Below are 25,917 nucleotides of genomic sequence, written 5' to 3'. Positions count from 1 at the left end.
AGGAGTTGCAGACCAAGGTCAGCCATTGCCTGTGCTTTGTTGGGGACCACCTGGAATGAGCTACAAAGTGATACATAGAAGGCTGCCACTTGTTCTAGGCTTGGAAGCGCCTGGAGAGGCCAGGCTGTGAACTGAGGCTTGCTGCTGCTAGTGTTGGGCCTGGGGCGGCTTAGGAAGAGGTGGTATGTAGGCCAGATGCTGCATGTTTGAGAGGTTTTAGGAATGTTGGCAGCATGAGCCAAGACAGCTGCATGAGCCACTGGAAAAGGCTTGGGTGGGGCCCAAAAGTTGGGTGGAGCAATGAGTGTCTCAGGGAATCACCAGGGCAGGGTAAATAGTGTTGATGGGCATTCAGATATGGCAACCACCTGCTGGTTTTGTGGGGTAGGGGGCAGAGCTCAGCAAGGGAACAATGCCATTAGCCAGGACTTCTGTCTGTGAGAAAGCTGCCCCTCCAGTCCTTGCCCTCATGTCAGACAATATAGTTCCTCTCTGTATGTTTCTGGCATCTTTTGAGCTGCTGCCTCAGAGCTGGAGCTCACAGCTAGAGTTGGAGTAAGTCTGCGTACAGACCCTTTCTGAGGAATGCATGGGACTTCAGCAGCTCTCTTCTCTCTCAGCTGCTCTTAAGGAAACTAATGTGAAACAATGTTTTATGTTGGATATTGAAGAATTCTAAACTTTTAGAACTAAAAAGGTGTTACAGATTATAAAATAAAGTTAAAATTTAAAAGTATATTAATAATCTGAGACTTCCCCAACCCCTCCTGCCTGTTCTTATAAAGTGACCCTTTTAGGAGAAAGATGGAAACATACAAGTACTAGATACTTCAGCTATGTCTTTGTTGTCTGTTTTAAAAAAGTTTTAGGAAAATTTTTATAGTTATGTAAGGTGTAGTATAGAAGATATTTAAAGGCAATTCCACATGGAATTTAAGATCAGTTTTGGAAAAAAGGCAGTTTGGATCTCATTGATTCTGTAGATCTCTTTGGGGAGTATTGCTATCTTAATACTAAGTCTTCTACCCATGAACACAGCATTTCTCCCATTTTCTTAGGTCTTCTGTAATTTTTTTCAGCCCTGTTTTGGTAGTTTTCAGTGTGCAAGTCTTGCATGTCTTTGGTTAAACTTATTCCTAAATATCGTATTCTTTTTTATGCTATTGTAAATGGTGTATTTTTTTCTTAATTTCCTTTTTAGATTGTTTATTGCTAGTGTATAGAAATACAACTGATTTTTTTAGTGTTTATCTTGTATCCTGTAACCTTGCTGTGCTGTATTCATTTATTAGCTTTAATAGTTTTGTATAAATTCTTTAGGGTTTTACATCTTTTTTTATGTTGAGTGTTCGAGTTGGACAACCAGTTCAGTTCAAGCTTCAGTTGTGTCCCACTGGCAGTAGGTTTTCATTTCCTGACTGTGTTCCTGTGTGGTTGGTATATTGCTTCTGTTAAGCTATGTCACTACAAGTCTTGCCTTGGGTTTTCAAGGGGGAGGGAATGTAGAGCATTTTTAATGGATTTTGCGAATAAGACGTGTAGAATGAGGACAGTATTTTCATGGTGCTGTGTCCGATTCTCTTAACAAAAGACAGACTGGTATCCAGTGTCTTGTAGTCTATTCTCCTTCGGTTATTCATTTTGTAAGAAATAAAACAGATGAGTGTTGTCAGAGGTTGCAAATAAATGAGCAGTTGTTCTGTAGGCACTTCACACTAATGAAGTGAAATAGCCCTAGCTCTGATTTCTATTATCTTGTGTGTTTCCAAGGCCCATGACCTGGATCATAAAATGGTGAGGCCAACAGTGTACTTTAAAGATGGACAGATCACAACATATTCATGTTTTCTTTCTTTTTTTAAAAAATATATTTTTATTGATTTTAGAGAGAGGAAGGGAGAGAGAGGGAAACATCAATGATGAAAGAATTATTGATCGGCTACTTTCTTCATTCCTTGTCCTGAGGATTGAGACCACAACCCATGCATATGCCCTTGCCGGGAATTGAACCCTCACTTCCGTTCATAGGTCGATGCTCAATCACCAAGCCACACTGACAAGGCTATTCATGTTTTCTTTTGAGTCTTGCCCTTAGAGTGTGATAGGAATTTTAAAAGTATTATGGCTAAGAGCTGATATTGATAATCTATTTCCTGATTTAGAGCCCAGGAATAGCCATTTTATGCCTGTTAATCAGTATTTCAAGTGTGTGATGTCTAAACAACTGTTCCTTATTGTGGCCTTTTATATTGAGGGTGAGTTAGAGAGTCAGGGAACCTGCAAACTTAACAATTGTGGGTTTCACAATAGTGTGGTGAAGGCCTGTGGGTGTGTGTGTGTCAGGTGTAAGGTGGAGTGGTTCAATGGGGAAAAAGGGGGGAGGGCATCTATAATACTTTCAATAATAAAGATAAATTAAAAAAAAGAATAAATTTGGATTGCCTTCCTAATGTTATGGAGTCAGGACACTGGTACCAGCCTGTCTTTTGTTAAACAGACCCGAGGCCTGTTTTCACAATCAGCTTGTAGCCCCTTTTTGAGTTTATATTTTTATCCTCTAGTTTTCAGGAATTTCCAGGCGGGCACGCCCCCCCCCCCCCATTTTATTTATTTTTCTTTATAGCTATTTATTTAAAAAGCCCATTTTCTTTCTTCTCCCTGGATTTGGTAGCATGAGCATGAAACTTCACTTTAGAGTGGAGCTTTCCTCTGGGCTTGTGGTATGTGGTTTTTGTTTTTTTGTTTTTTTTTGTTTTTTGTTTTTTTGTTTTTTTTGTTTTTTAATCCTCACTGGAGGATATCTTTTTCATTGATTTTTTTTTTTTTTTTTTAAAGTGGTAATGAGGGAGGGAGAAGGAGATAGAAACATCTACGGTATGTGAGAGAGAGACATCAATTGGTTACCTCCCTACACGTGGGGCTGGGGATTGAACTGCAACTCAGGTATGTGCCCTTGATCAGGAATCGAACATGTGACCCTTCAGTTCATGGACCCATGCTCTGATCAGTGAGCCACACTGGCCAAACCACTTTCGTGTTTGATTACTCAGCACAATTGTCTGAGAAAGTGGTGGCAATTGTGCCACACCATTCCTTCTCTGTGTTCATTCTGCATCTATTCACTTTGCACTTTCTTCTGTTAAGGCAGGGTTGGGGAACATGTGGCCCATGGGCTGTATAAGGCCAGATAAATCACTTGGTGGTCCTGATAAGGAAATCACAGTTAGGACTTGAAATTCAATAAATCTAGGAGCTTTTTTCATAGCAATATAAATTTACATTAAGTGAATAATGTTATAAATATCTAAATGGCCCTTGGCAGGAAAAAGGTTCCCCACTCCTGTGTATTAAGAGAATTGTCTTAAAACATAAATTTTCTGGTTTTTTTTTTTTTTTTTGCTTTGTCCTGAAGTGAAAAAGAAACAATGGAATTGAAGAAAGGAGCTGTATGAGGAGCATTTGTTTTCCCTCCAGCTTCACATTTTTGTTAAAGTTTGCTTAGTTGCTTTATTCCCTTGAGCCTTCTTCCTCATTCAAACCAAATGAAGAAAACTTAATAGCACCCATCTGAAACCAAAATACCTGGTACTCCCTCATAAAAACAAAACAAAACAAAACAAACACACACCCTCACAACTTTTGTTTCCTTAGAAGTTGATCAAGGTAAGGATAATAGTTCAGACTAAAGATGATAAGTGGTACCCACTCCACTCCCACAGCAGAGTGAGACTCCAATTATGGGCTCTGGACATTGTAAGGGAGGGATGTTTTATGGTTCATGTGCAGATAGAATTCAGTCTGTTGTAGCTTTGTGATTCAGTTGAGGGTAGATTAGTGGTCTTTAAACAGTGTCCACTGAAGTCCTCTAAGGTTACATTTTAAGGAGATTTAAAAAAATATATGTTTTTATTGATTTTAGAGAGGAAGGGAGAAGGGTAGAGCGATAGAAACATCATTTGGTTGTCTCCTGCACATCCCCTACTGAGGATGGAGCCTGCAACCTGGGTATGTGCCCTGACCTGGGAATCGATATGGTGACCTCTTGTTCCATTGGTTGACACTCAACCACTGAGCCACACCAGCTGTTGTGCTTAAAGAGAATTTCAAAGCTGTACTGAGTACAGCATGCATGGTCGTATTTTACATTTTCAGTTTCAAGAGAGAGAGGGTAGTTGTGAGTGTAGCTTTGAAGCCAGCCAGCCTGGATTTGAATCCTGGCCATACCATTTAAAGTGGGACCTTGGCTAAGTTTCTCACCCTCTCAGGGCTTCAGATTTCTCATCTGTAAAGTGGGATAATAAAGCTATCTAGCTTATGATATTGTTGTAATGATAAAGTGAATACCATATGAAGTTGCTAATATTAGACCCTTTAAAAAATTGAGATTAGTCTACTTTGCCCATTTTCTTCCAGTGGAAACATTTTTCTGAACTATAGTAAACATCACAATCATGATATGGACAGTGATACAATCTCTGAATCATATTTTATCACCCCAGTTTCACTCATGCTGTGTGTGTGTGTGGTTTTATCACATATCCAGGCCCCTTTATCCATCATCACCATGAGGACCTCTCGTTGCTTTCCCCCCCTTTTTTAATCCTCACTTGAGGGTGTGTGTGTGTGTGTGTGTGTGTGTGTGTGAGAGAGAGAGAGAGAGAGAGAGAGAAACATTGATCGGTTGTCTCTTGCATGTTCTCTGACTGGAGATAGAGCCTACAACCTAGGTTTGTGCCCTGGCTGGGAATCGAGCCTGCCACCTTTTGGTGTATGGGATGATGCTTCAACTAACTTAACCACTTGGCCAGGCCTCCTGTTGCTTCTGGCTCATCTCCTCACCCTTGTATCTAACCTGACACCACTAATTTGTCCTTAATTTCTATAATTTTATCATATGAGAATGTCATATAAGTGGAATAAATGTAAATGTAACATTTTGGTGTTGGCTTTATATGCTCAGCTTAATCCTTCGATATCCATTTGAGTTGTTGCCATATCAATACCTCCTTCCTTTTTGTTGCTCCTTACTGTTCCATGGTGTGTGTGGAAACTGCTATGAATATTTTAAAAATATATATTTATTGATTCCAGAGAGGAAGGGAGAGGAAGATAGAAACATCAGTTATGAGAGAGAATCATTGATTGGCTGCCTCCTTGATGCCCCACACTGGGGATTGAGCCTGCAACCCAGGCATGTGTCCTGACTGGGAATGAAACCATGGCCTTTGGTTCATTAGTCAACGTTCAAACACCGAGCCACACCAGCCAAGCTGTGAATATTCTCATGTAGCATATTGGATTTACAAAAACGGCTATCTCAAATAGCTTAGTCTGGTATCCAGAAGGCACTAGGTGCTCTGCTATTGAGTGTTTGCAGTTCCACTGGACTTAGCTTGTCTCTGTACATGTATTTGAACTTCCTAAAAAAGTTTTTACTTTCCAGAAAAAGCCATAGTTCTGCACTAGTCTCTTAAAACCTTTCCCTGAGCACACGGGGAAGTAGGGGGTGGGTAGGGAGACAAAATCGTCTCCAGTCCTGTAGCTCCTTGGGTGTGGCCACCATCCTGGTGTAATTGTGGTGGTTTTGCCAACCAGTGTATTTAGAGTGCCTCTCCTGCTCTGGGCCCCATTGTCAGTCAGTGGTTTGAATGTGAACTTAACCCATTCAGCCTAGTTTCTATGAGTGAGAATTTTAGCTCTACATAAGATTGTGATTGAAAAAGATGATTCTTTGGCTCATAGTGTTTTAAGACCTGTGGGCTAAGGGAATTCCTAGGCATTAAGGGCTTTTGGAATGGTAGTAAAGGGAGAGAGAGAAGAGAGGCTCAAGTAATGTTCAGTACTTTAAAATCCACAGTGAAAATTGTTTATTCAAAAGAATGGTTTGTTAGCCAATTGAAATATCAAGATAGGTTTAAAAAAATATTCATCTGGCCAGTATGGCTCAGTGGTTGAGTGTCGACCTATAAACCAGGAGGTCACGGTTTGATTCCTGGTCAGGGCATGTGCCACGTTTCAAACTCGATCCCCAGTGTGGTATGTGCAGGAGGCAACTGATTAATGATTCTTTCTCATCATTAATGTTTCTATCTCTCCCTCTCCCTTCCTCTCTGAAATCAGTTAAGAAGCATATATACTATACAGTAGGCCTCGGGTTATGTCAGAGATCTGTTTCTGTGGCGCGACATGAGTCAGTAGGAACCCACCTACGTCACTCACATGGAGCACATACACAGCAGTAATGAAGTGAAACAGTAAAAAAAAAAAAAAAAAATTAAAAGAAAGATAACAATTCCTAACCTTTACTTGTAAATAAATAATAAAAAACATAAAGCACATACGTACATACGTCAAAATGACGTAGCTTTTTTTCTTTAAATAAATAAACAAGGCCGGGTGCATGAAAATTCATGCACTAGAGGGGGCGGGGGTCCCTCATCTCAGCCTGCCCCCTCTCACAGTCCAGGAGCTCTCAGGGACAGGAGGCGACCTGGCAATCAGGGGAAGGCGACACCCTCATCACAACTCTGCTGCTGCCACTGCTGGCAGCACAAGCCTCAGCCAGCCCTAGTTACCTGAGCTTCAAGTGGCCCTGGGCAGCTGGGCAGCCGACATTTGAGGCTTACCTGTGCTGTGGGCCTGCCCTTGGCAACGAGGGGACTGGGGGACTCCATAGGTAGGCAGAAGAGGGTCTGGCCGTGCCATGCACCTGCTGCCCCAATGGGGCTGAGGGGACTGGGCACCACCATATTTGAGTGTGTGACAGTCAATTAACATATTCCCTCCTTATTGGCTGTGGGCGTCAACATCTTTATAAGGGTGTGATGGTCAATTAGCATATCCACTCCTAATTGGTGGTGGGTGCTAACCATCTTTGTGAGGGCGTTATGGTTAATTAGCATATTCCCTCTTTATTAGATAGGATGGGAGATGGCCATGTAACCATGAAACGACTTACATTGAGTCTGCTATAACCCGAAGACTGCCTGTATATATCCTATACAGTAAAAGGTTAATATGCAGATCAACCGAATGGTGGAACGACTAGTTGCTATGATGCGCACTGACCACCAGGGGGCAGACGCTCAATGCAGGAACTGCCCCCAGCCTGCAGTCCCTAGGCCAGCCAACGTGGGTGCCAGCGGTGGGCAGGGGTGGCCAGCGAGTGGGCAAAGGTGGGGTTTGTGCTGACTGACAAGCGGGCTGGCACCAAGCCAGGGAAGGCTGATGCCAGGGGAGGATCACTCCCCCTTGCCCCAGCAGTGGTTCTCAACCTGTGGGTCACTTAAGACATTTGGAAAACACAGATATTTATATTACGATTCATAACAGTAGCAAAATTACAGTTATGAAGTAGCAACAAAAATAATGTGCGTGGGGGTCACCACAACATGAGGAACTGTATTAAAGTGTCGCGGCATTAGAAAGATTGAGAACCACTGACCTAGATGATTTTATTTCCAGGGGACACGTGACAGTGTCTATAGATATTCTGGTTGTCACATTGTGGGGGATCACTCCTGGCAGCTAGTGGATAGAGAGGCTGGGGTGCTGCTCAACACCTGCCAGTGGCAGGTCAACAGGGAATAGTTTGGCCAAAAATATCAGTGGTGCTGAGTTGGAGAAACAGTGGATTAAAGGGTCCTCAAGTTTTCTTCAGTTGTATTAGTAGATATTATTTGCTGTATTCCTATTGTAGACATTCGTACACTCTATTGCTCATTACTGTTTTTATTGGAAAATTGAAAAACTTAATGACATGTTGCTTTTCACTAAAAGTGAGCTGTGGTGACTGTAAGCTGCTTTTCCATATTCATTTTTAATAGTCCTTGAGGTTAATGTCAGCTTTGAAAAGCCCTGTACAGAAATAGGACAGAAAAATCTCACTTCATTTTTGCAAAACACACAAACCTGTAAGGTCAGGGAACCACTGTGAGTGCCGGGCCTTGGAATCCCATGTCCTGAGAACCTTCTCCCTGTCTCCTGTCTGTGTGTTTCCCTGCCTGATTCTGCACTTTTGATGTGTTCCAAGATAGAAGAGAGGGGATTTTTGGATGGGATTATGGAAAATGGGCATGAATGGTATTTTTTTTTTTTTTAATTAATACTGGTTTGTTTTATTGTTAAAGATCTCAAAGCTTTCCTGGGAGATGATAACAGTTTTATTAGTTAATTTTTTTTCCACGAAACTATAGTATGATTTCTTCCTTTCTTACTGGCAAAATTATTGTGTCAGATATCCAGGCTATAGTGGTTACTTGATTTATTTGGTTTCATGTGTATAGGAAGTTTGAGAGGGTTCTAAATAGAATCTGTTTCTCATAGTTATTTTGCAAGATTGTATATTTTGTCATTTGTTCTTTTTTGGTAGTAAACTTTCAATTTACCTTAAAATTTTTAAAATTGCTATATCTTAATGTAAAAATATTTGATGAACAAAAATAAAGTTTTTAGTTGTTTGTATACATTAAATTCTTAGTTGTAAATGGTAGAAATAAATTTTTTTAATTAATCACAAGTGGAATTATAGGACCAGTTGTTCAGTTTAGGGACCAGGGATCAGCCTGGCTTCGTTTTCCTCTCCACTCCCTGTCAAGGCATTAGAGGGGGTAAGAGGTGTGCAGCCTCTGTTACTCTTGGAATTTTGGAAGACTATAGCTAGTATATCATGTGAGGTACAGGGGATATGATAGTATAAATATGAAAAACAGTTCTTTATATCCTGTGTTCCAGCCAATCCTGCTTTTGCAATATATTTGAAACTTCTGGTGCACTTCCCAGTGGGTGTCTATCTCCTACCCACAAGAGGAAGCATTCTTTTGAATTTTGTATTTTATGATGATTTGCTTTTCACTGACATTTTACTGAATGTATATTAAGTCAAGTATTTTAAGTGTCCTGTACTTTTGAGAGACACATATATTTAGCATATTCCTCTGAGACCTGTTTTTTTCATTCATTGTTATGGTATTTGAGATTTGATTATGTTGATACTGGAGGCCTGGTGCACTCCCTCTCACAGTCCGGAAACCATCAGTAGGGCATCCTTCCCAATCCCACGGAGGTGGGAGAGGCTCCTTTGCTGTGCTCACCAGCCATGATCCCAGCTTCTGGCTGAATACTGCTCCCCCTGTGGCGGCGCAGTGACCACCAGGGGGAAGCTACTGCATTGAGTGCCCCCTGGTGGTCAGTGCGCATCATAGCAACTGGTTGTCCCACCCTTTGGTCAATTTGCATAGTAGCCTTTTATTATAAGGATGTATGATTGTAGTTTAGTAATTAATAGATTGTTTACATGTGGACTACCTCTGTAAGGAATGAATTGGAAGGAGCCTCTGCTCCATAAGCCTCAGCACTGTGTTCTTGCCACAGTATTCAAATACTAATCCCCCGACCCTCAAAGACAATTAAAAAAAAAAAAAATCCTTACCTGAGTATATTTATTGATTTTTAGAGAGAGTTGAAGAGAGAGAGAAATATGGATGTTAGAGAAACACATTGATTGGTTCCTCCTGCACAAGCCCTGACCAGGGCCTGGGCCTGGGAGGAACCTGTAACCGAGATATGTGCCCTTGACCATAATCGAACCTGGGACCATTTGGTCTGCAGGCCAATGCTCTATCCACTGAGCAAAACCGGCTAGGGATGTTTATTTAAAAAAAAAAAATCATAGTAACACACTTTATTTTTTTTAATTCTTTAAAAAAATATATATTTTACTTTTTTTTTTACAGAGAGGAATAGAGAGGGATAGAGAGTTAGAAACGTGATGAGAGACATCAATCAGCTGCCTCCTGCACACCCCCCACTGGGGATGTGCCCACAACCAAGGTACATGCCCTTGACCGGAATGGAATCCGGGACCTTTCATTTCGCAGCCCAACACTCTATCCACTGAGCCAAACCGGTTTCGGCCATAGTAACACATTTTAAACATATGTTTTTATTGGTTTATAAGAGAGAGAGGAAGGGAGAGGGATAGAAAGAAACATCGATCAGCTGCCTTCTGGATGCCCCTCACTGGGGTTGTTGGGTCAACCCACAACCCAGGTATCTGCACTGACAGGAAATTGAACCTGTGACTTCGTGGTTCATGGGTCATGCTCAACCTCTGAGTCACATTAGCCAGTCCAGACAACATTTCTTAATCACATTTACAAAAAGTTCTGACCTTCCTAGGGTTGACCTGATCTTCCTGCTTGTTCTTAGTTGTGTTGGGAGGAACTCAAATGCATGATAGGAGGCTTGAATCACGTTTCTGAATTGGATTCATCTGAAGCACATTGGTTTGAATTGTGGTCCTTTGTCTCTGATAATGGACCCATAAGTAGATTGAGGGAGACTGAGGGATAGATTTAAGGGTGGTCAGGAATGTCTGCTGAGAGGGACCAGTGAGCACAGACACAGAACAAAAATGGAAGAGAGATTGTGGGCAGTGTTGAGAGGGAAGTGTCCAGATTGAGGCCATACAGAATAGGGAAGTGGAGTTGGGTATGGGGTAGTAGTGGGGGCAGTGTATTAGAAGGCTGTGGGAGGTGGGGAGAGGTGGGCCATTGGGGTTTTGTGAACCAAAGGGAGAGGGGTTTTGTGAACCAAAGGGAGAGTTTGGATGTATTCTGAGTTTGAGAGAAAGCTTGCAAAATGTATAACTTTGGCAAAGGTTTAATAATCAAGGAGAATTCTATCAAACTCCTTGAAAAGAGAAAAGTCTGTGAATCACCCAATCCCTAGTCCTGAGGTCCCATCTCTAGAATGACAGGCCCACCTGAGTGTTTTTTTTTTTCAGCTTGGCCTTCCTGAGTATTGCTTTCCAGGAAAAATTACTGACAATAGAGATTTCCACTTGAATAGTATCCTAAAACAAATCATCAGGTTTGATCCTCTTTCCTGGGCTTCACTTTCCTTAAAACCCCAAATCAGACAAACAACTTACAAACTTTTTGCTTGTCTGGTGTTAAGTGAAATGAAGCAAGGCAGTAATAGAATAAATGGCTTCTCCAAATGGAGAGACAAATTGTAAATAGAACTGAAGTAAAATTATTACTTTCTGCTAATTTTTTATTCTCTTGTTTCAGAATATACACTGCCCTGCTCTGGACATACCTCTATTGGATTTAATATACAGCCCTTATCAACATCAACTTTCAGCTATGGAATCGGTAAATATTTTATTCCATTGCCTCTCATCAATTTGTGTGTGTTTATTTTCTTCTCTCTCTCTCTTTCTCTCTCTCTCTGTGTGTATTTTCATTGGTTTGTAAAAAGGAGTGTCAAGAGTTTTTGCTAAGTGTTTTGAATTTTGTTCTGGATTTCACTTTGATGAAAAGTGTTTCAGAATAGTGGTAATGAGCTGTGTGGAGTTAATAAGCAGCATCTATGGTGTCCCAGCGAGCAATTTGGAAAAATTAAACACGTTGGTATCTGTTCCTGAAGGAAGTTTGTTGCTTCTCAACTTCCCTTTTCTTATTCCATCCCTAAGTAGTCTGGAGGCTATTGCGAGCCAGTGCTTGCTCACTCACTGTGTTAGTTTTGTGCTCTGTGTGTCTTGCATTAACACTTTGCACGAAGAGGAGAACTTTTCTAGTCTGAGAATTGTTGCTTCTGTCCTGGGGGAAGCCATGAGGCCTGGTTGTGGATTCGTCTGGTGTCCTGTGTGTCTTGGTAACTACTCCATGGTACTCCTGGAAGTTTGAGAGGAGGGGCAGCTGCTTCCTTAAAGCCTCTGGTCTCCGGTCTGACCTAACATCTGTTGCTCCTAAACAAAGCCCTTCCTTGGGAAATGTGTCACATTGGCACATACTTTATTTCCTCTGATATGTGGATTGATAACAATTAGAAAGGAAACTCTTAGCTCATTTTAGTTTTTCATACATGGCTGGTGTTAGTGTTTTTTAAGCAAACAGTTCCAAAGTGTATCATTTATTTTGTCGTTCCTAGCAGACTTGAAGGAAATCTTTCTTGCTACTGTCTTGGCAAATGTTCTTTTTTTTAAATCTTAAAAAAAATATTTTTATTGATTTCAGAGTGGAAGGGAGAGATAGAAATATCAATGATGAGATAGAATCATTGATCTGCTGCCTCCTGCACACAGGGGTTTGAGCCCTCAACCTGGGCATGTGCCCTGACCTGGAATTGAACCATCACCTCCTAGTTCATAGTTTGATGCTCAACCATTGAGCGACGCCAAACAGGCAAGTGTTCTAATAGAACCTGTCCTTTATCTCAGCTATCAGTGAATCAGGCCACTTTGAAATGTGCCTGGGTGCTTTCCTTGACTTGACAGATATATATTTGGTAATTGCAATATGGTTTGATGGAACAGATATTTCAGTGTCTCTGAGAGTAGGACTAGAATTGTCTCATCTTAATCTGTAGAGTGGTTAGCAGTTAGAAGCCATCCTGGCCAGTGGGGGTGTTGGTGACCAGGTGGGATGTGGTAGGCTTTGTAACACCCTGGGAATGCTTCGCAGGCATTCCCAGGTTGTGCATGTGGACTCAGGTTGGTTGTCTTAGGCATTAGGTCAGCCATTGAGAGACTAGGTCCACGAGAGACCCATGCCTAGAGGCTGAGCTCTGTCTGTGTTTGGAAACTAAAATACTGGCCTAAATTTGTAACAAGGAAAAACAAAATGCTGCTTAAATTAGATTTTTAATAAGTATTTGGTGATTCTTGATTAAAAGAAAACAATTATAGCAACTCTGCTGAAAGATTGTTAGGTTGCCCTAATTGGTTGGGTGGATTGAGAGCAATGGATATGTTAATGTTTAGAACAGGGGTCCTCAAACTTTTTAAAGTGGGGGCCAGATCACGGTCCCTCAGAGAGCTGGAGGGCCGGACTATATGAACTACTAATTCCTACTGTAACACCTCGGCTGCGCTCACTGCCCAAAAAACCTGGCGGGCCGGATTAGACTCCTCTGCGGGCCGCATGTGGCCTGCGGGCCGTAGTTTGAAGACCCCTGGTTTAGAAGCTGACATTTGAAGGATTAGCTTTTTGACCATACCACAGTAATAGTCCAAGGTGTCTAATGCCATTTAACACTGTAGTGAACAATAAATATGCAGTTAATAATCTGCAGTATTTGAATTGAATGAAGATAAAGATTCGTATTAACATGAGGTGCTGTTGTGACTGCCCAGCAGATAGATAATGGCCCTAATGTGTTAGAGCAGGGGCCAGGGCTCAAGAGCTGTAGACCCTCTGTGACCTTTTCTGCCATCAAAAGGCAGAATTTAACCAGTTAATTGCCATGCAATGGAAACCATCCCCCCAAAAAATCAATTTGCAATGGATATTATAAAAATAAATATATTACTTGTGGAGAGTGGCTACAGTGTTTGGACAGGTTCAAACCTTGGGTTAATGAGAGGGCATGGTTCTCTCGTGGCAAAGTCATGTGCAAGTCCTAGCTTGGAGGGCAAAGCCCTCCCAGCACAATTATAGCGAAAGGCTATAGTTGTAAGCTTGACATGGTCTGAACCTGCGGTCCTATGTGGCTAAGTGATATAGACCAGTGTTTCCCAACCTTCTCTCATGATGAGAATCACCTGGTGGAGTTGTTAAAACACAGATTCCTGAATCCCAACTAAGAAGTGCTAAACTAGGATTTTTGGGAACATATAGGTAAAATTGTATACTTAACTAGTGCTCTAAGACAGATGTTATATACAGAGCACTAAGTTAGGTATGCAATTTTACCTATATGTTCTCAAAAATCCTAGTTTAGCACTTCTTAGTTGGGATTCAGGAATCTGTGTTTTAACAACTCCACCAGGTGATTCTCATCATGAGAGAAGGTTGGGAAACACTGATATAGACTGTAGGAGGTGCAACAAGTAAACAAAGCTTGATCAGGTGCATGTAATTGAGTAAATTCCAAACCAGGAGAACATTGTAAACATCTTGGCCACGCCCTTACTTTGCCTCATGGAAACTGGTTGTAAAATAAATACTCAGCTTGTATGCTATGGCGCTGTCTCTCCATTAGAGAAGCAGCGTCCCACCTAGCCCCAGCTTTATTTGCTTACCTGATTTTCTAAATCCTTCACTGCCCCCTCTCAGGTTCAGCCATGGCTATGCCGGCATGGCACAATTACAATTTGAGTGTTCTTGAATATTTTCAGTTAAAATCTCAGGAAAAATGATTTTGAAGTTGGCCTATAGAGGCTATAGCAAGCAGGCAAATGGTTAAAAAATACAATTATTTTGCAGGCTCTCTAATACTTTTTCATTGTTATTCATATTATTATTTTTACTTTAATTTTGGCCATTTAGATCAGATACAATTCACTTTTTTGGGAAGATAGCCTTGTTAAAGAACTTCTAGTGACTTGTGTAGATTCTGGATTGGTTCTGCTCTGAAATATTCTAGGCATGGCTGTGGTTGGTTACAGGAGTCTGTGGAATCTGGTACTAGCTCTATGATTTTGGGCCTTTGTCTTTAACCCTGTGGAGAAGCAATGGTGATACCCATTTGAAAGGTTTTTTTAGAGGTTAAGTCACACTGTTTATGAAAACAGAGCTCCATGAAAATGTAAAATTTAAAATAATTAGATTTTTAAAAAACTCTAGCATAAAACTAGTTTCAGCTGACAGTTGTTATAGTTCTCACTTTGTTAACATCTTTCTTGGTAATACCTTGGTCTAGGCCTAGGCCTTTCCAGAGAAGTGATGAGATTGAAAAAAATCTCTTGACACACATTTCACCAGGTTTAGATGGATGTAGATATGAGAGTCAAAGTGAGTGAGGCCATGAGACTGATGAGAATTGTTTCCAAGCACTGACTGAAAACCTAGGTGGAATGTGAATGTTACATTTACACTTACTGTGAATCAAGAATTTTGAATTAAGTTTTAAAAAACAAAATGGTTTCTGAAAGTGGCATGGTAGGATAATAAAGGCAGTGTTGTTTATATGAATGGAGGCTTAGATTTAATGGTTAATATTTTTAATTGCACACCTCTACTTAAAATACTGGCTGGTGTGGTTCAGTTGGTTGGATTATTGTCCCCTACACCAAAAGGTTGCATGTTTGATTCCTGATCGGGGCAAATACCTAGTTTGTGGGATCAATCCCCAATCGGGAAGCGTAGGAGAAGGCAACTAGTCAATGTTTCTCTCTCACATTGATGTCCGGACCGCCCCCTCCCCACCACCACCACACACACTTCCCTTCTCTCTAAAACCAGTAAACATGTCCTTGGGTGAGGATTCCAAGCATAAAATAGAAAATTGATCACTTTTTGACATGCTGAAATGTTGAATTTGCAAGGCATGCAGAAAAGTGATGTGCATAGACTCTCACTGTCCCTGGAGGCAATACCGAGCAAGTGCACTCTGACCAGCCTGTGCTCACTGTAGAGAGGTTTGCGCCTCTGAATCTTGACCCTGCATCCCTATCAACTTAGGGGACTGGAAGTATTGTCATTAACAGAACCACATCCTGCCTGAGCACCAAAGTTAGAGGGGACAGGGAGTAGGGGAGAGAGTTCTGGTCCTTGGTGCTCCTCCTGATAGAGAATGTCTTGCCATCTGATATTGAAGCAGAGAGAAGCCTTCCCTTTGGCAGGTCTCTATACCCGACTGTATGGTAGGACTAGCCATTCTTCCCGATCCTACCATCATCCCAGGTTACTAATTGGCCATTAGGTGCCTTCCTGGTCAGGGCATTTGCAATTGCCATGGTCTAGGCAGCTGGTTGGGTTGGATTTGTAGGTTGTTAGGAGCATGTATGTCCTAATGCTAATTCATTTGTCTTTTTAACAAAAAAGTTTTTTTATGACTCAAAAATAGGTAACACACACTTTGCTTCATTATTAGAGAGATATGCATAGCTAATTATGGCAATATAATTTACTGAACTTTTTAACATAATGAGTTTTTATTTTATTTTAGGGTTCTGGGGGATATTTAGGGTTCTGGTGAATATTGTCTACATTCTTTTAAACTGCATATAAAGTACAGAATATTAGATATCAGCTAAATTAGATTTCATTAATTGCATCTTTTTTGTTAATATAAAAGTTGGTAATTGCATTCAAACACTTTTCCCCAGAAGTTCTTGCTCTCATAGCTCAGCCCTTGTTGATTAATAGACCTTTGGTCCTCTTATTCTAAAATATTTGAATTGCTGGAGAGTTCACATGTGGAGGAGAGGGTTTGGAAAGGCAGGTCAGAGCAGAAGGAGCGCCTCGTCCCACAAGTGGCTAAGTGATGTGAGTTCTGGCTGTTGGACTTTTCTTTTGCTTTTAGAAGTTTCTTAAGGGCCTCTGGGGTCTGTGACCCCAACTGCACAGGGAAGGGAGGCATGCTTGGGACAGAGAAGGGTTTGTGGGCTGTTTGTAATCCCTTATTTGTTGGAGATAATATTTCTATTATTTTCCTTTCATTGTTAATTACAGGGGCACTCATGGTGTTTATTTTTTAATACCATCAAATTTTAAAGCTTACTGAAGGGATTTCCTTCATGTTTTATATTTGAAGGTGAAGAGATTTGCCCATATCCTGACTTAAAATAGATGCTCCATAAGTCCTTTTCTATGAAAAATATTTTTATTGATATTTAGAGAGTGAGGAAGGGAGTGGGAAAAAGAAAGAGAAACATTGGTCGGCTGCCTCCCAAATGCTCTCTACCAGGGAATCGAACCTGCAACCTTTTGGTGTATGGGACGGTGCCCAACCAACTAAGCAATACTGGCCAGGGCTCCATAAGTTCTTATTTGTATTTTTTGTTAATTCTTACCCAAGGATATGCTCTCCATTGATTTTTTAAATTTTATTTTAAAGAGAGAGTGGAAGGGAGGGAGGGGTGTGTGTGTGTGTGTGTGTGTGTGTGTGTGTGTGTGTGAGAGAGAGAGAGAGAGAGAGAGAGAGAGAGAGAAAGAGAGAGAGAAAGGAGCGTTCGCGCACGCGCGTGAGGGCACTCTGTTTCTTCCTTCACAGTTCTGCTTCTTCCTTCCCCACTCTATATTTAAACTGAGTCCCTGCCTTAGGCTGGGTTGAAGCTCATGTGGGCTAATAAGCAGGCTCTCTGCCTGTACAGCAATAGGAAAAGAGGTAAAGAAGGAGTTCTTTGTAAATCAAACAACACTTTTCTTTGAAAGCTTTTGATTTTGTTGACCTTTTGTTAATGGATAGTTTATTAGAAAAAATAAGCCCTGGGACCTTAGTTCCTATCTGAGGAAGGTAGCAGCCACTGTCTGGACCCTGGGTATTTTTGGAAGGCAGAAAAGCAGAGCTAGAGTGATGAGTCGAGTGCAGTGTTTTCCCTCAGTGCCTGGTCTCTGTGGGAGCAAATGCTCGGTTGATGACGTTGTCAGCTTGGTGGGGCATTTTACATTTGTTATGTGTGCCTAGATCATTCATTCCCACCACTATCTCTGTGCATTTTCTTCATCTCCTTGATGGTAGTCAACCTCTGTTTAAAATTTATTTTTGTTCATTTTTTGTTAGTGGAAACCAGAGTTCTAAACATTACATTTTAGTGGCTGACCAGATACCACCTTTAGAGACTGATGACTTTATGAGAATATCATGTAATATTGGGTGACTATACCCACACACTTGGGTTTAATGATATGCCTATCTTTTAAAAAAAGAAACAAATATATTTTTATTGATTTCAGAGAGGAAAGAGAGAGAGAGAGAAACATCAATGATGAGAATCATTGATTGGCTACCTCCTGCATGCCGCTTACTGGGGATTGAGCCCGCAACCCCAGGCATATGACCTTGACAGGAATTGAACTGGGGACCCTTCAGTCTGCAGGCTGATGTTCTACCCATTGAGCCAAACTGTCCAGGGCTTGATATGCCTATCTTATGTTAAATTCTGGCCCTATAGCAGAATAGCAAACTGTTATTAAGTTAATTTTGGATACCCAGAAGTGGAATCATTGGATCATCAGGCTGTTCCATTTCTAATGTTTTCCATAGTGGCTGCGCCAATCTACATTCTCAACAGTGCACGAGGGCTCCAATTTCTCTACATCCTTGCATGCACAATATGTTGCCTTCTCTTGATTTTGAAAAAGCATGTGATATTAAAGTTAAAGTTGTAAATATTCATCACAAGTGAAATTAATCAAGTACTCTGAAAGTGTTTTACTCTTACTATGGTATACCGGGAGAGATTAGAATAAGTTTAATCAATTTATCAGTCATTTTTTATCAATGTTTTTATATCATGTCTTAGTTGTTATGTTATTGTTTATTAATTTGTATAATTTTCATATGCATTTTACTAATTTTCTTTCATCTTTGACACTTCTATTATAGAGAAAAGGTGAGTAGCAATATTAAAATACTTACTCGAATTCCTTTCAATGTGCATGAATCCGTGCACTGGGTCACTAAGTTAGTGTATAAAAATGCAACCAATTTCTGTATATTTATTTTGCATTCCACAACTGTACCGAATTTTTTAAAAAGTAAATCTTTATTGTTCAGATTATTACAGTTGTTTCTCCCTTTCCCCCCTCTTCCCATAGCTCCCCTCCACCTGATCCCCACTCCACCCTCTCCCCTTAAACACCCTCCCCCGTCCTCATCCATAGGTGTATGATTTTTGTCTAGTCTCTTCCTGTACCCCCCACACAGATACTCCTTTCCCCTTGAGAATTACCAATCCCCTCCCATTCTATGCCCCTGATTCTATTATATTCACCAGTTTATTCTATTCCTCAGATTCTTAATTCACTTGACTTTTAGATTCACTTGTTGATAGATATGTATTTGTTGATCATAATTTTTATCTTAACTTTTTCTCCTTCTTCTTCTTCCTCTTCTTAAAGAATACCTTTCAGCAGTTCATATAATACTGGTTTGGTGGTGAACTCCTTTAGCTTTTTCTTATCTGTGAAGCTCTTTTTCTGCCCTTCAATTCTGAATGATAACTTTGCTGGGTAGAGTAATCTTGGTTGTAGGTTCTTGCTATTCATCATTTTGAATATTTCTTGCCACTCCCATTAGGCCTGCATAGTTTCTGTTGAGAAATCAGCTGAGTGCTCCCTTGTAGGTAACTAAATGCTTTTCTTTTGCTGCTTGAAAGATTCTCTCTTTGTCTTTTGTTCTTGGCATTTTAATTATGATGTGTCTTGGTGTGGTCCTCTTTGGATTCCTTTTGTTTGGGATTCTGTGCACTTCCTGGACTTGTAAGTCTATTTCTTTCACCAGGTGGGGGAAGTTTTCAGTCATTATTTCTTCAAATAGGTTTTCAGTGTCTTGCTTTCTCTCTTCTTCTGGCACCACATAATTCTGATGTTGGTATGCTTGAAGTTGTCCCAGAGGCTTCTTACACTATCTTCAACTTTCTGGATTCTCTTCTTGCTTCTCTGGAAGAGTGCCCTTTGGCTCTTTGTATTCCAAATCTTTGACTTGATTCTTGAATTCTTCTAGTCTGCTGTTGGGTCTCTATATAATATATTTTATTTCAGTCAGTGTATGTTTAATTTCTAGTTGGTTTAATTTCTTTTTCATATCCTTGAGGGTCTTGTTAAATTTATCGGCCTTTTCTAGGAAATTCTTGAAAAACCTTATATCCAGTCTTTTGTTCTCCTCCATTTCTTTTGTTTGAGATCCCCTTCCTTTTCTCGGCATTTTCGCTGCTTCCCTGAGTTGGTAGGGTAGTATTGTGGGCCTGGGTGTCCTATATGGTTCAGTGGGTTAGCCTCCCAGTTGCCTGATTTGGACTCTCTTGGTGCACTCCTTTGTGGACTGTGTGTACACCCTTGTTGTAATTAAGTCTTGATTGTTGGTTTCACTGGGAGGAATTAACCTCCAGGCCAGTTGGCTATGAAGACCAGCTGTGTCTACAACGGAAGAATTGCTGTGCGGAAGAATTGCTGTGCTGGAGACACGTTTATGGGGGAGGACTTGTTCCTGTAGGGCTTTGGTGCTCACTGAGTCTGTTTCTTGAATGTGCCCCTTATGAGAGTAGATGAAATCTAGTGGTCACACTGACCACTAAATACATTAGTTTCCAGATCTCCAATGGAGTGCCATACAGCTACTGTCTGAGGCCACCCTGCAGGAGCTACAGGGAGAACCACAGTCCTTTCCTCCCCGCGTGGAGCTTGGAAGCTTTGGAGCTATCTGCACCAGGTTGCAAGTTTGCTACCGATAGGTTAAACTGCAACAGAGAAGGCAAAAGCAGCTGCTTGGAGTTTGTGTGTTAGTAGATTGTGCGGGGCAGAGTCTCAGGGTGGAGTCTCAGTGTGTCTTTAGGCTAGGGCATGGCAAACAGCGATGGCTGCCAGTCAGCCTTCTATGCCTCTCTGACCATGTCCCAGAGTCTCGCACCCCAGCAGAGCAAACAATTATTCTTACATGCAGCTCTGCAAGCAAGCCATCCTCAGTTTCCGATCTGATGGCCCGACAGTCTAGCTTCTCCCCAGAAACTGGATTTCAGAGAGATTGGGAGCTTGTCTCACTTCAGGTTGAAGAAAGCAACGCCCTCCGCCACCTGCCATATCGTGCTCGCGCCCCTGTACCTCAGTTTTTCAGCTATTGAGCCCTGAATGCTCCTTTCTCTTTCAATCTAATTGTACAGCTTCCTTTCAGCCAGTTTTCCTGTGGTTCTGGGTGATAGACATTTTGTTTTTAGTTTTAGTTTTGAAATTGTTGTGCACGGCAGCAGTTTAGGTATGTTTACCTAACCCACCATCTTGGATCTCTCTACTGTACCAAATTTATTTATCAGTTTTAGTAGTTTTTTGGTGGCATCTTTGCTGTATTCTATATATATATGTTATCTGCAAATAATGACAGTTACTTCTTCCTTTCCAATTTGGGTGCCTTTTATTTCTTCTTGTCTGATTGTGTTCTAGGATTTTCAATACTGTGTTAAATAAAAGTGGGGAATGTGGACAATCCTGTCTATTATGTTGACAGTTTCAATTGTAAATGGGTGTTGGATTTTGTTGAATGCATTTTCTGCATCTACTGACATGATCATATGATTTTTAAAAATCCTCATCCTATGATAAGTTTATTGAAAGAGAGAGAGGGAGAGAGAGAGGTTGTCTATTGTACATACCCTATACTCCATCTGGGGATAGAATCCACACCCGAGGTGTGTGCCTTTATCAGGAATTGAACCCGCAACTTTTTGGTGTACAAGATGATGCTCCAACCATCTGAGCCGCTTGGCTAGGGCCATATTATTTTTATCCTTCATTGTGTTTATATCACATTAATTGATTTTCAGATATTGAACAAATTTTGCAATCCAGGAATAAATCTCAGTTAATAGTGTGTATGATATTTTTAATGTATTACTGAATTAGGTTTGCTAATATTTTGTTGAAGATTTTTTGCATCTGTGTTCATAAAATGTATTGGCTTATAATTTTTTTTCTTTGTAATGTCTTTATCTGGTTTTGGAATTAAGATAGTGCTGGCCTTATAAAATGAGCTTGGGAGTCTTCCCACCTCTTGAATTTTTGGGGAATAAAGTGGAACATCGTTTCTCGAACTTAATTATTTCTGGAAGGCTGTTTGGAAACAAATCATGTTTTTTCCCATTTGAAATAATGTAAATTGAATTAGTCCATTCAAGACCCCAAATGATTCTGTTTTGACCTTTCTTATACAGTACATGTTTATTGTACTATTTAATTTATAGATAAACACTTTAAAAACAGAAAGGACATGAAATGTAAATGAAAATTTAACTAAAAGGAAAGGATAAAGAAATGAAAATTAACAATAAGTATAAGCAGCAACAAAAGCAAAACACAGCACAATCTCCTGAGATTTTAACAGTGTTGAAGTGACTCATACTTTTGCATTCTCTCCTTTACTTTTCACCCGAGAGATGCTTGACTGATTATACTAGTATTAGCATGATGAAAGGGTTGTCAGATTGAGAAGGGAATTGTTTGAGATGGGAGATATTTGAGAAACAAGGTTCCACTGTAGTGTGAGAAAGATAGGTCTTAATTTTTCTTTGACTTTTTGGTAAAATTTACCTGTGAAGCTATTTGGTCCAAGACTTTTATTTGTTTGGAGTTCGTTCCCTCCATCACTCCAACCCCTCGCCCCTTCCAAGAGATTATTATTGCCCCCTCCTTTTTTTTTTTTTTTTTTTTAAGCCTTTATTGTTGAGATTATTACAGATGTTCCCCTTGCTTATTCCTATTGCCCCCCTTTACCCAGTTCCTGCCCCATCCCATGCCTTCACCATAGGGTCTGTGTCCATAGGGAATGCATACATCATATACGTTCTTTAGGTAATCTCTTCCACCTTCTTCCCTTTTTCTCTGAGGTATGTCAGTCTGTTCCATCTTTCCATGCCTCTGGCTCTATTTTATTTATCAGCTTATTTTGTTCATTAGATTCATTTATTCATTTATTTTGATTTTTATATTCAGTGGTTGATGCATATGTATTTATTGCCATTTTATCATTCATATTATTAAAAATATATTTATTTAAAAATATTTTATTGATTTTTTTTACAGAGAGGAAGGAAGAGGGATAGAGAGTTTGAAACATTAATGAGAGAGAAACATCGATCAGCTGCCTCCTGCACACACCCTATCAGGGATGAGCCCACAACCAAGGTACATGCCCCTGACTGGAACTGAACCTGGAACCCTTCAGTCCACAGGCCGACACTCTATCCACTTACCTAAACCAGCCAGGGCTAAAATATATATCTTTTTTTTTCTTCTCTATATGCGATATACTTGTTTTTTTAAAATTTAATTTAATTAAAAAAAATTTTAATAAACCTTTATTGTTCACGTGTCTCCATACCTTAGGCTTTTACAGCTGCTCTGATTTTCTCTCTGGTTTTCTCTTTCCTTCTCGTTGTAGAATTTCCAGTCGGTCGACTTTTCTGTAGTTCTGGCTAATGTCCATTTTGTATTTTAGTTGTATTTTATTGAAATTGTTGTGTGAGGCTGCAGTTAGGTGTTACCTATGCCGCCATCTTGGATTCTCTCTCCTCATGGGTAAAATATATATCTTTATTGATCTGAGAGAGGAAGGGGGAAGGAGAAAGAGAGAGAGATAGAAACATCAATGATGACAGAGACTCATTGATTGGCTGCCTCCTGCATACCCCCTAATGGGGATCGAGCCCATAACCCAAGCATGTGCCCTTAGCCAGAATCAAACCTGGGACCCTTCATTCCGCAAGTTAACGCTCTATCCACTGAGCAAAACCGGCTAGGACTATCATATTTTTTATCTCCTCTTTTTCTCCTCTTACTTCTTTTCTCTTGCTAGTTTTAAGATTCTCTCTTTGTCTTTTGTCCTTGGAGCTTTAATTAAGTTGTGTCTTGGGTACCTCTTGTTTAGGACTCTGGGCTTCCTGGACTTGTAAGTCTATTTCTTTCACTAGATAAGGAAATTTTTCTATCATCATTTCTTCAAACAGGTTTTTATTTTTATTTATTTAAAAATATATTTTATTGATTTTTTTTACAGAGAGGAAGAGAGAGGGATAGAGAGTTAGAAACATTGATGAGAGAGAATCACCAATCAGCTGCCTCCTGCACACCCCCTACTGGGGATGTGCCCACAACCAAGGTACATGCTCTTGACTGTAATCGAACCTGGGACCTTTCAGTCTGCAGGCCGATGCTCTATCCACTGAGCCAAACTGGTTTTGGCTTCAAACAGGTTTTTAATATCTTGCTCTTTCTCTTCTCCCTCTGCTACCCCCATAATGCGAATGTTGGTGTGCTTGAAGTTGATAGAGGCTCCTTTCACTTTCTTCATATTTTTGGATTCTTTTTTCTTTTTGCTGTTCTGATTGGGTGTTTTTTGCTTCCTCGTATTCCAAATCGTTGATTTGATTCTTGGAATCCTCTACTGTTGAATTCCTGTAAATTATTCTTTATTTTAGTTAGTATATGCTTAATTTTTGATTGGTCCTTTTTCATGTCTTTGACATTCTCACTAAGATCCTTGGATGTCTTACTAAGTCCACTGAATCTCCCATTAAATTCCTTGAAACTCTCCTGGCCCTCTCCTGGGTGATTAAGATCCTTGAGCAACCTTATAACCATTGTTTTGAACTCTGTATCCAGTAGTTAGCTTGCTTTCATTTCATTTAGTTCTTTTTCTGGAGATTTGTTCTGTTATTTCAGTTTTGACACATTTCTTTGTCTCTGCATTCTGGCTGCTTCCCTGTGTTTGGTTTTATGTATTAGGTAGAGCTGCTAGAATTGATGGAGCGGCTTTGTGTAGTAGATGTCCTTTAGGGCCCAGTGGCTCAGCCTCCCCAGTCACCCGAACTGGGCACTCCTAAGCATGCTCCTTGTGAGCTGTGTTTAGTCTTGTAATTGAACCTTGATTGCTGTTGGCATCACTGGGAGGAATTGACCTCCATGCCAATTGGCTGTGAGTAACAGCTGCAACTACCATGAAAGAGCTGCTGTGTAGGAGACATCCCAATGGAGTAGGACTTGCTTCAGTGCTCACTTTGAGTGTGTAATGCTGGTGGATGTGTAAAGTTGCAAGTTGTTATGGTCTGATGCTATCCCTTGGGTGCACTGGCTCTGGAGCCTCCTGGGTGGTGCAGTCAGCTACTGCCTGAGGCCACCTGGCAGGAGCTACAGAGCTATCTGCAGATGGCTGCTCTTTGTATTTGGCATGAAGTGCCTATGTGAGGCCAAGCTGTCTTTGGCCTCTTATTGATAGTTTTGAGGCCTGCTGAAGCTAACTGGTGCTTGTTTGAGAAATTTTAGGAAAGTCTGAAGCTTCAGCCAGGACAGGCCATTCATAAGGAAAAGCTCCTGCAAATAGTTAGGGTGGGGCTGCAAATTAGATGTGGCTGGGTCTCAGGGAATCACCAGAGCTGAGTGCACAGTGTTGGCCAGGCTGATGGAAACTCAGATATGGCTGTAAGTCAGCTCTGTGATGAGGTAGGTCTCAGCATAGAAACAGTGATCCATGTGAGCACCTCTGTCTTGGAGAAAGCCACCCTTGCTGCCAGACATTCCAGCTCCTCCCTGTAATGTCCCTGGATCCATCCCCATGAGCCAGAGGGAGCAAGTCTGTGTAAGTAGTTTGTGGGCCCTTTATGAGGAACTGCCTGAGTCTCCAGCAGCCTCTGTGTTACTCAATCACAATCCCCACTGGTATTTTACAGCCTGAAGTTATGGGGACTTCTCTTCCCAGCTCTGGAACCCTGTGCTGGGGGTTTGGTGTGGGCCTGGTATTCCTAGCTCCTCACGAGGGGCCTCCACACCTGAGATATAACTTCCAATGGAAAAAACAACAACAAAAAAATAAAACTTGGGCGTGGGACCAGCCCATTTCATGTCTCTGCCCCTCCTACTAATCTAAGTATGCTTGCTTCTTTACTTCTCTAGTTGTAGGATTTCTAGTCAGCTTTCAGGTGTTTTTGAATAGTGGTGGTTCTGTATTTTACTTGTAATTTTGATGTGACTGTGGGAGGCTGTGAGTACAGATCTTTATCTACATGGCTGACTTCGTTTTCTAGATTTTATTGCCTTTGATCTGCCATTGGTATTTCACATTATCTCCTGATCCCAGGGAGTGCCTCTTGGTATGGTGTCCCTGTGCAGTGCTTGGCTGATGGAGAGGGAACAAATATGGAAGTGGGGGTCCAGTTTTGCATCAACCACTCAGAACTCCATTTTCCTATTTGGGACTCGGTTTCCTCACTGGGCCCTTGGAAGGCTCCTGAAAAAATGTAGTCCTTCATGATGCCTAAAATATCTGGGGACTATGGCTCGGCCCTCTCCTGGGTGACTTCCTTCCCAGCAACCCCCTCCACATCCCTCACCCTATTCCCCTTAAAAAAATCAAATGACTTTTGTTAAAACTGCTGAATGCTCTGTGGGTACAGAAACCACAAAGCAATCAAGAGAAAAGGGTAGGGTTACAGAAGCAACTGGAAGACATTTGGGGCCAGTTTCCCTCCGTGCACAGGTGTCA

At 40.9% G+C, this 25,917-nt stretch overlaps 1 protein-coding gene across 12 annotated transcripts in view; it reads left to right on the top strand.

The window, feature by feature from the left end:
• The window catches only part of ANKRD11 (ankyrin repeat domain containing 11), a 258,368-nt gene that overhangs the window by 86,432 nt on the left and 146,019 nt on the right, over window positions 1–25,917 (top strand). For all 12 annotated transcript variants that reach the window (XM_084905686.1, XM_084905680.1, XM_084905685.1 and 9 more), the window contains one exon: window positions 11,076–11,159. The gene's annotated coding sequence lies outside the window, so the exon portion shown is untranslated. The remainder of the gene's footprint in view (window positions 1–11,075; window positions 11,160–25,917) is intronic.

This window comes from Pipistrellus hanaki (genome assembly GCF_964339955.1).
Source record: "Pipistrellus hanaki genome assembly, chromosome: 15".
NCBI classification, from domain to species: domain Eukaryota; kingdom Metazoa; phylum Chordata; class Mammalia; order Chiroptera; family Vespertilionidae; genus Pipistrellus; species Pipistrellus hanaki.
Note: the sequence above shows the minus strand (reverse complement) of the source record. Positions and strands in the feature narration are given on the sequence as shown.